Source organism: Vollenhovia emeryi, unplaced genomic scaffold (genome assembly GCF_000949405.1).
Source record: "Vollenhovia emeryi isolate VEMERY1.0 unplaced genomic scaffold, V.emery_V1.0 DF939159.1, whole genome shotgun sequence".
Lineage (NCBI taxonomy): Eukaryota > Metazoa > Arthropoda > Insecta > Hymenoptera > Formicidae > Vollenhovia > Vollenhovia emeryi.
Genome location: NW_011967207.1, coordinates 1719307 through 1729527, shown reverse-complemented (window position 1 = coordinate 1729527; position 10221 = coordinate 1719307). Strand labels below are relative to the sequence as shown.

Here is a 10221-nt window from a genome sequence, read left to right as displayed (position 1 = left end):
GCGGAGGGGGAGGGTGACAGAAGCAAAAAGGACGGCCAATCGTTAGCAAGGTACAAATTTCGCCATTTGCCGCAATAAACCTTCGAAGCCGCTTGTAACTTCTTCTTATGGGAGGCATGAGTAATCGCCTTGTTAGCCCTTATGGCCTATAGCCCTCATGCTCGCTCCCTCATCCGCGGGAGGGACAACAACAGCAACAACAACGGTGGACGGATGCACGCACCGATATAAAGGAAATAAAAAAGAACGGGGGAAGGTGAGAGAAAGAGAGGGAGAGGAAGAGGTAGAGAAATAGAGGTGGAGAGGAGGAGAAACGATAGGTGCACCAAACGCATGCGATATATGTACCCTATCGACAACGGGTGTGTGTGTATAACGGGTGAAGGCGAGGAACTGTCGATGTAAAAGGAAGAGCAGGATAGGACAGTGGAAAGAGGAGAAAGAGAGAAAGGAAGCCGCGTTGCGAGCCGAGAACAGGAAAAAATCAATGGGGACGACAGATAGAGAAGGAGGACTATAAGGGGCGGAAAGATACAAGCGGATAAGAGAACGGCGGATCTTGAATATATTCCCCTGCTGCCGCGGCGTACTATTCTTCCATTTTCCGCGTTAAAATCGAACTAGACCGTACATATCGCCGCTCGCATCTACGGTACCTCTCGCGTTTCGCGTCGCTCGTTTTCCACGCGCTCCTTAATTAATGGCACATTAATAGAAGGAGAGAATAATCTCGATGGATGAGCCGAGAGAGGGAGAGATGCGAGCTGCGTAACGCGTGTACATTGTAATACCTAAACGCGCGTTTAGGCATGCTCTCTTTCCTAACGACAGACTCTTCTTTATAAATTCGAGTTGCGCTATTTTTTTTAATGATATTTAACGATTGGGGAATAAGATTGAATGTAAATGAGATTTTAACACACGGAGACATTAAACGCGGCGATCAAGAGCGTTTTGCTAAACGAATAAAAATAAAAAATAAAATTTGAAAAAAGAGTGTATTCTCGCATTATTTTGTTGTTATTATCTTGCATTTATCATCGTAGAAATATTCACACATATGCGGAGTAATTATCATCGTACTGCCGACTGTAAATGGATTATATCAAATCAAGGACTTCTTACATCGAGAGTGATCCATATCCAGTAGCTTTTTAATTAGCGCTTAATAATGTTAATTTGTGCGCATGCGAATCGTGATACGCGTTTCCATTCGATAATTATCGTCTGGTGTGGTAATTGCGTTGCATACGCGCTGCAACTCGAAGATTATGACGTGTCATGACATGAGAGAGTCTTAAACAGTACAAAAAATTAATTGTAATTAATAATAAACCTCTTACGCAACAGTTTACCTCCGAGATAAAGTCGCCCGCTATACTATCCGTAATTACGGCACGTACACAATATAAAAATATTCCCACGAAAAACTCTTCGTAGCTTCGGTGAGGGGTAATTTTCCGAAGGAGATCGTGTCCGAGTGTCCGATTAAATAGTGAGCCATTTTTAGACGCAATTCGATGCACGAACATTATTTCTGTCGGAGGGGGTACAAGAAGATCGTGCGTGTCGTGTTTCTTGCAGCGCGAGGAATTTCGCCGGAAACGAGTTGTCCGTCGCGCGCACGGCGCCCTCGGGATTCCTTTTTCCTCGTAATTCTCACGGGACCTCCAACTTGGCGATACACGCACGCACGTACACGCGCGCACATGCGCGCGAGGAAGTCGCGTGGCCCCATATCTTAAGAGGAAGCCAGGGGGGGTCCGGCCGAAGGACAGCGAATGGGGACTAACACTGTTTTATCGTGTAGCCAATTAATAACGTTCCTCCAGGGTTCCTCCAGCTTCTCTCTCCACCAGCCGCCAGCAGCCTCCTCTGCGAAGAAGAGATCTCGCTTTAGATATCCACCGACTCTTCCGTGGATCCCCCCGAAGACGACATCTCGGCCCCCTAACTGCTCGATCTTGCGCGCTTTTTATTTGCATGTCTCCCCCGCGTCGTGCCGCGGGGACAGTAATGAGTTAAAGCGTCACCGCTGCAGAAATATTAACGAATCCGTACTTATGTACCGAGGGTACGATGTGCTTTCACACATGCTTTCCGCAAGACGCAACAGCTAAATGTCGACCAATCGCGTTGCTCGATTCGGTTATAGACGGCCGAATCGAGTAACGCGATTGGTCGAGATCTCACTGTTGCGTCTTACGGAAAGCATGTGTGAAAGGCTGAATTAGACTAGCAACTGCTAACTCGAATTGGACTGGAATTGGCGATTGGCGATTGTCTTCTAGCCAATGAGAGCCGATTGACTGGCTGCTTTGCTCTCATTGGCTAAGGGCAATCGTCAATCGCCAATTCCAATTCAATGCGAGTCAGCAATTGCTAGTCTGCTTCGGTCTTCAGGCATCGCGTGAATTTGTCACGAAAACAATTGTGCGCCGGCCACTCGTGAGCACCCCCGTAATAAGAATATTTGACTTTGTGTTTTAGCTTACAGAGTTGTCTCGCATCGTCCTCCTGCAAGCAATCGTTCCAGAATCCAGTCCCAGCCAGGCATCGTGTCAGTGTGTGGAAATACATAATTATATAGAATTACGGTATAAGTTGTGTTAAATCAATGTTAATCGCTGTAGCGAAGTGGGGTATTATAATAAATACATTATTTTATGTATATTTATCGCCTCGCTTTCTTTTTCGCGAAATCACCACATCCCAAGTACTGTAAAGGGATGAATGCACAAGTTCTGCTGATCGAGCGAGTCTCGATTCGGATCCGACTGGATCTCTAACGTTAATCGGATCGCCAAATTAACAGAGTTCAAAAGCAACCCAGGAAAAATGTCAAAGTCGTGACAAGATTACCTCGGCGCTGCGACGCGAGGACAAAGTCTCGCTCGAACCATCGAACACGCGGCTCACCGTTTAATTAGTCTTCCGAGGTCGTTCGGAATTTGGCGTTGAACTACGCGCCTCGCGAAAAATTTGTCGAACACGTCTAATTCCCCTTCCTCCCTCCGCGCGGTAAACGGATCGTGTTACGATTACGAGGCACGGTCGTAATCGCTTTTAAAGGCACTTTCGGAGCTTACGGCCCGAACTTTTCCTCGGCTACAAAGAAGCTCGGCTTTTTTCCACGGTCGTTCGCCGTGCACCGGCAGGGCAGAGTGGCTCGTAAAGAGCGCCCGCTATTGCCCGGCATCTGCGATGCGCAATTAACGAAAGGGTTTTCGCCTTCACCCCGACCGCCACCGTACCCCTTTCTCCCCCCGCGGCAGCTTAAAGGCCAGCCGCCACACCCGCTGACAAGACGTTTGATTTATAACGAGCTTTTACTTTTTAATTCCGACGCAAGTGTCACCGCGTTTTTTCTTCTCCTCGGGCTGCCGGGAACCCGTTGCGTCGCGAACGCGTTACGAGACAGCCTGTAATTTATGCACGGTCTTGTTCAGCTTCGGCTTCACGTAATAGTATTGGACGTCAGTGTCGAGATTAATCGTAGATGAAAATCTCAGCTGCTATCCGTCGAATCGTAAAATTAATACGTCGTATTATTCGCAGACAGGGAATACGTCAATTTCTTGGAGAATTGGTATTTTTATCACAAGTTTTATCTCGACAGTAGGCATACAGCTCAAACGTGAAAGGTCATCCATGCTCTAATTAAATTTTTAATAATGACACGGAAAAATTTAATTTTTGTAGTGTATTAGTACTTGCTCATTTCGAGATAAGTTAAAGAGAACTTATCAGGGTACCGCGGCTTGCCGCGAGAGTCGCAGAAATAACCGACCGCGCCGCTCCTCAAGCAACTTTTCAGTGAGTATCAGCTTTGTAGCTTTAATTGTCAAAAGATAACACGGAGGAAGGCGAAAGGCGGACGGGGAAATGAGGAAGGAAAGAGACCAGAGATCGTGTCGTGAAAGTTTGAAGCTCTCGGTGGGTTCGCGCTTAACTCGGGATTTGGGACTCGAGGGGTACTTAACCCTCGGGATGGGTTATGAAATGACTTTATGGCAGATCAGAGGCTTGCTGTAGATTGCATAAGGGGGGTCCACGAGTGCCCGCGTAGGGGTACGCGCTTCGGTCTCGCCGACAAGTCCGAGCTGGAAGGACGATCTCGACGGTATGACAACGAGGAGCCAGGCCCGAGAGAATTCCGCAAATGGAATCCTGATTACGAGTAATGTCGTCCTGTGACCCTTTCGAAATATCTGCTCTTCGAACGTATCACTCACGAATAGGTGGTCCAAATCCGTAAGTAAAAATGTCTTATTGTACATCACGGCTGTGCAATTTAATATGAACGTAGTTTACTCTTGCACGAACAATTAAAGATAAATATATCATCGCGAATAGGCGTAATCGTGAGCTGCGCGCAGAATATTTTATTACATTTAGTCTAAAAATAAAACAAGATTATCTGCCTTGAGCGCCTTTTTATAGTCTTAGGAAAGCTGACTGGAGCTGACGCGGTCGGGCTCGTAATCGTGGTACGTTCAACATCAAATGTCTGACTTTGCGCGATTATGTGTGATACATTGTTCGTTCATTGCATTTTGATATCGTGCAGATCACATCGTCTAAAAGGGCAAAAATTAATTTAATGAATATAGAAATGCTTTCGCGTTAATACAATTATTATATTTTTACTTATTTATATTATTTTATTTACTTATTTATTTATTTTATTTATGCATATCGTTTTATTTATGTTATTTTATTTTTGTATTGTTTTATTTATTTATGTATTTTTTTCTTTGTTTCCTTTTTCCGAAATAATCTGTTACGAAATATACGAGACACGGGCGCTATTATGTATGCCAATTCTATATTTACTAGGAAATGATTAAAGCCACTGCAATGAGACAAGTGGTCTTAATGTGCACAACAATGCGTGCCCTAATTTAAATTGTAGCTCAAATAATAATGTTCTTTCTAAATTCAATCAAATTATATTCGCGCTTGTCTAAAAAAACAAATTGATCAGGTAACTATTACAATAATAATCGTAATCCGATAAAAGGATCTAATTTAGATTTCCACGGCGGCTTTGTAATTTTTAATTTGCACGTACGCAGGCTCGGGTTATTTCATTATTTAACGCGGTTCCGTACGTTTCACGGTGTAATCGATCGATTACGTCGTATCGCGCCGGTCTTTTTTCCCTCCTAAAAAAAAAAGGGAACGCGCGTCGCCCCCGGAATTTTCGCAGCAACTTCCACCGTCTCTATTTGCGTGACGGCAGATACGCGAGATAGCTCAGGTTTGAGCACCTCTTTGTAATTTTACGTTGCCGTGGGGTGGCTAAAGCTGACGCAGTGGGGTAGATGGTCGGTGGTATGCCCAGTAGCCAATTCCCGGCTTTGGGCTCGACTCGGCGGGTCCATTCATCGCCGTGCATTACGTGACCGGTTTACCAATCCAGCCCTTCCTGCACCACCGCCGCCGCCGCCGCCGCCACCGCCGCCGCCGCCGCCGCCGCCGCTGCCACCATCGCTACCATCACCACCACCACCACCACCACCACCACCACCAACGCCTGGTCTATATACCTCTTTTCCGTTACGAGAGCTGGCACGGAAGGGCCGTCGGGTACGTACCTGTGTGTACGTGTATCTGCCAAACAACCCCCAGAGTCATATCGACCGGCTGGAATGGCCCCGAACTCTCTTCGCGATTCCGAAATTCCCTCGTAAACGATTTTCTAAGGTTTGATTCCGCTGTCCGTTCCGTTTCGCTAAAAACGACGCCCGGCACGACGGCGGTTTCTCTTGTCGCGCCTTTATTTGCGTCGCTATGTGAAAAGGTCGGGCCGCGCTCGTGATTCGCATCACGCCCGACCACGTGAATTTTTACGTCGGTACCCAGTGACCGATCGCTCCGTTTTTGCTCGTCTGAGAGAAGTAAATCGCGTGTTTATTTAATCCCCTCCAATTCGGACGTATAAGCTGAGCTCGTAATAATTACATCGAATAGAGACGTATAATTTCGGGACGCTGAGACCGCGCTCAGGGAGGATGGACTCGCCGCAGACAAATCGACTGGTCGTTGCAAAAAGGACTACGCCGACGGGCAGGGGCGCGCGCAGGGCCTTAAAGTAATTATTCCGTCTATAAAACGGCCCGGCACGAATTTCCGTGACGAATTGCCCGCGATATCCGGCGCGAGCAAACGAAACGCCCACGGAGAAGAGGCCGGCTGAATCCGCGCGAGAGGAGACTTTCGAGAGGCAAGTCTTCACGGGAGGGCGTCACGTCTCCGCGTCTGATGACGACGGCACGTTCGACTTGCGAGCCTTGGACGAGCAGCCCGGCGAGGGGAGGCGGGAAGGAGGGGGAGGGGGGGGGGCGAGAGGAGAAGGTTCACCTCGATCAGCTCGGTTTCTACACGATGATGACATGTTAATGTATGGACGCGTAGTACATAAGCGTGTCTGGGAGGAGGTGCCGGAGGAGGGCAAGCACGCTAGTGCCAAGCACGAGCCAAAGCAGGCAGCTCCCCCCCCGCCCTCCGTCGAGCCCTCCGCCGAGCCCCGCGACACCCCTGTCGTGGCGGATGGATTTCTTTCGGTTCAAGACGAACGGGCCCAGGTCCCCGACCGTCGTCCCGAGTCATTGTCGCCCTGCCTTCTTCATCTGCATACAATGCTGGAGACATCCGCGCGGCACACTGAACCGTCCCTCCTCCTCGCTCTTCCCCTCCTGTTGAATTGACTCCCGCTCCCCTCCCCACCCCCCTCCTTCGGCGTATCATCGGGATGTCGTTAATGCGACCGCCCGTCGAAATTATCGAAGGAGAAACTAAGATCCACGGCATGGCGAAGCAGCTCGAGCTGAGAGAGAGATAGAGAGAGAGAGAGAGAGAGAGAGAGAGAGAGAGAGAGAGAGAGAGAGAGACTGGGTTTTGGATTAAAGTCTGACGTCTAAATTAATCCAGCGGATTTTCGAAACGATGAGTGTCGCAAGGACAGTCGAAGAATTGCCAGAGGAGTGGCTTAATAAACAGGGGACCGTCTGAAATTTCTTCAAGCGCGCTTCTTTTTATAATTCTTTGAAATATTTAAAATATACAATATTATGACGATGTCACGTGGACAACTTTCATGTCTGATATTATTGACAGTCGACCGCAGGCTGCAATTTCGGCCAGAGGGGAAGAACTCGATTAAGAATCTGACGCAGGGATCATAACTATTAGTCGCACTCCCATTCGAACTAAATAGAGGCAACAGTTGCGGTTTATGAAATTAAATTGCCGCTGACTTCTGAAACGAGGGTCAGCCTGGCCAATACTATAATGTTACAGCACACTTTTATATTTACAAAACATCCATTCTTCTTTATAAAGTATATTCTCTGTGCATTATTAAAATATAATTTTATAACAATGGATAAGTTTAGTCGCGACCTTAACTGGCACTTGTTTAATAAATTTAAAAAATTATAATCATTTAGACACAAACATCCTGTCTTGGCTCTTACATCCTTTATTTCTTCGAATGTGATCTCACGTCAGAGCCTTATGCATTTTATTGTTTACAAAATATAATCGTTTAAAAAAAACAGCATCTAAGATGATGTAGGAAAGCTTTATAGAGATAATTAACGTCATTATTCATTTCGCGAAACCCTCATTTTAATAAAGATTCAACTATACATAGAGTAGACCGTTCTCACATCCCATCGCATCGCTCCCGGTGTCTTATTCGCAGTGAAATAACGCGAAAGTTTTTAATGACGATGGCGAGAAAGGGGGGGAATCAAAGTACTCCCCGCATTTGTCAGAAAAGCAGGATTTATTTTTGGAGGGTCCTGTAGAGCGACACTCGGCCACGATGTATAATATCCAGCTTGAGCGCGCAGTCACCTTTATCTCTTCTATTAACCCCCGCGAGGTAATTAAATTAAATGATCCACGGTCCCTCTCGATCATCCGGCTCGTAAGTGCCTATTTATTCCGACACCCTTCGATGAGAATAAAAGCTTCTGTGGACACGTGCTGCGTATCAATTTAAAAATGTATGCTTTATCCTGCATAGTAAAGGAATTGGTGTAATTGCTCTTTCTGTTTAATTTTCGAATCTTTTTTTCGTGACATTAATGTACACTACAATAATTTTAAGATAAACTGCCCGCGCCAAAATAGAGCATCATATAATCGCTTGCGTGAAATAATTTGCAGAACTCTTTGGTGATCTTTTATTCTCTTTTCAACTGTTCGCGCAGGATGGTGGATTCGCAAAACAGCGGGTGCGTCGCGATTGAGCCCACAATCGCGAAGTCCCAGTTGAATAGAGATAATCGAGACAGCCGTTTCGTCGTGCATCACGCGCCGCTACGTTATCTAACTTGCTAAAGGAATTTCGGAGGATGAAAGAACTCGGGAACATCTGGGTCGGGAGGAGCAAGCGCTCGTTTCTTCATTCGCTCGCATGTTCGTTCGAAAAATACATAGGAAACGCGTTCGTAAGGTACGAAGGGCCCCTTCTGTCCCGAGATCGACCTTCCGACGAAGCGCAAGCCACGAAAAAGAAAACGGGGAGGGGGGGGTGGCACCGAGGGGGCCCCCGGCACGCCACGGTTGCGCACGTGTTAGATAGAAGGGTCGACCAGGCTGAGAAGCTCCCAAGGGAGCTACGTACCATTTTGCATAAATCGCGAGACACCCCGTCGTACCAGAACCTCAGGGAGATTCTGGAATAGGTTGAATCCACCGGCGCCGCGCGATCACGAAGGGATGAAAGTGCCAGAGGTACCGAAGGCACTCGATATTTCACTCCCTTTTCTTCTTTTTTTTTTCTATATCGCGCGCGGTGAAAAATACGAACGAAAATGTTAAGGCGGAATTCCGTCTTCTCGCGAAGACGGTGCGACGTTTAAATGATACTATCGCCGCCGATTCGTTAACAGTTGAACGATAGAATTTATCATGCATATGCGTGAGATGATCGAAAGAAAAAAGGCCGGGAAGGAAGGAAATTGCAATGTATTCATCTCTCGAACTTTCTCGCATTTCTCGGTATTAATCGCACAAAATCACCCAAGAATTTAGTATAGTAAAAATCCAAGGGATTTTGTAAATTGCATATCAACGTTAATCACGTGAGCACGGCGCACCGATAACCGGATTATGTTCATACGGCAAAATCAACCCTTTCAGCGTACAACAATAACCGCAATATGTTCTCTCTCTCGTTGTAACAGAGCAGTATTGTTTTATAGCCAGTACGATAACTTTCAGCGTACTCCTCGTATAGGGATGCGTTATCCCTACGTGCGTTCAATGGGGGTGTGAGTGAGCCCATGGCGCCCTGAAATGAAACGGAACAATAGCTCAGGGTGCAGTTAATGCTTGTCCTTTCGCGGGGTCGCCGTACCACAAATTATGTGTCTCTTGAAACTTCTGCTTTGAAGGGTTGCTTCTTTTTTTTGGTATATCTCTACACACGCGCGATTTTCATTTAATTCTTTCCAAGTTTATTTCGCTTGTGTTATACACATGACCAGGTGACAGTGCACTTGTTGACGCGTATAAGTAACGACAGTTTTTGGAATAATGACGTTTATTCGCCGACGTCTATTTGCGGAAATTCGTCTCTTTTTGCCATTAACATTGGTACTACTTCCAGCTACTCCTTTTATAAATGTTCGTAATGGCTATTTCTGGAGACTGGATCATTCACGAGCGCGATCGACCCCGATACACTACGTGATTGAATACCTGATAAGGTGACTCCTGTGGAACCGGTAACTCGATACCCTTAATTGTACTTTAGGTACTGCGGTCGTATGTCATTGTTGCATCATTTTTACGATGAGCCTAGTACTGTCCTCGAACCATGATTCAGTATCGATTTCTTCCCGATCAATTAGAAATATTTACAATTATTTTATTAGACTTTTAGATTATTGTTGCTTATATAACTCCATTAATTTTTATAATTAAGAAACTCTCCCTCTCTCTCTCTCTCTCTCTATCTCTCTCTGTATTTTCAGAACCATGTGTAGTAATATTATGGGATATTTTGTTGATCTTATCTAGAAAATAATTTTTAACATCACAGCCGTTTTTGGGTCGAGCCTTCACTTATCGAACAATCAGTGAAATTTCGAACCACAGCCAGATACACAATTTATCGAATGTTTCATGAAGGAAGAGAGTAGCTTGTACATGGAAAATTAATTAGCTTATCTCGTCGATTAGTGTATAGCGACAGGATCA

At 46.0% G+C, this 10221-nt stretch overlaps 1 protein-coding gene across 1 annotated transcript in view; it reads left to right on the top strand.

Moving 5' to 3' along the window:
- The window catches only part of LOC105564884 (POU domain protein CF1A), a 48070-nt gene extending 45397 nt beyond the window's left edge, over positions 1-2673 (top strand). The window contains exon 3 of the mRNA XM_012017642.1: positions 2491-2673. The gene's annotated coding sequence lies outside the window, so the exon portion shown is untranslated. The remainder of the gene's footprint in view (positions 1-2490) is intronic.
- The last annotated feature ends 7548 nt before the right edge of the window (positions 2674-10221 follow it).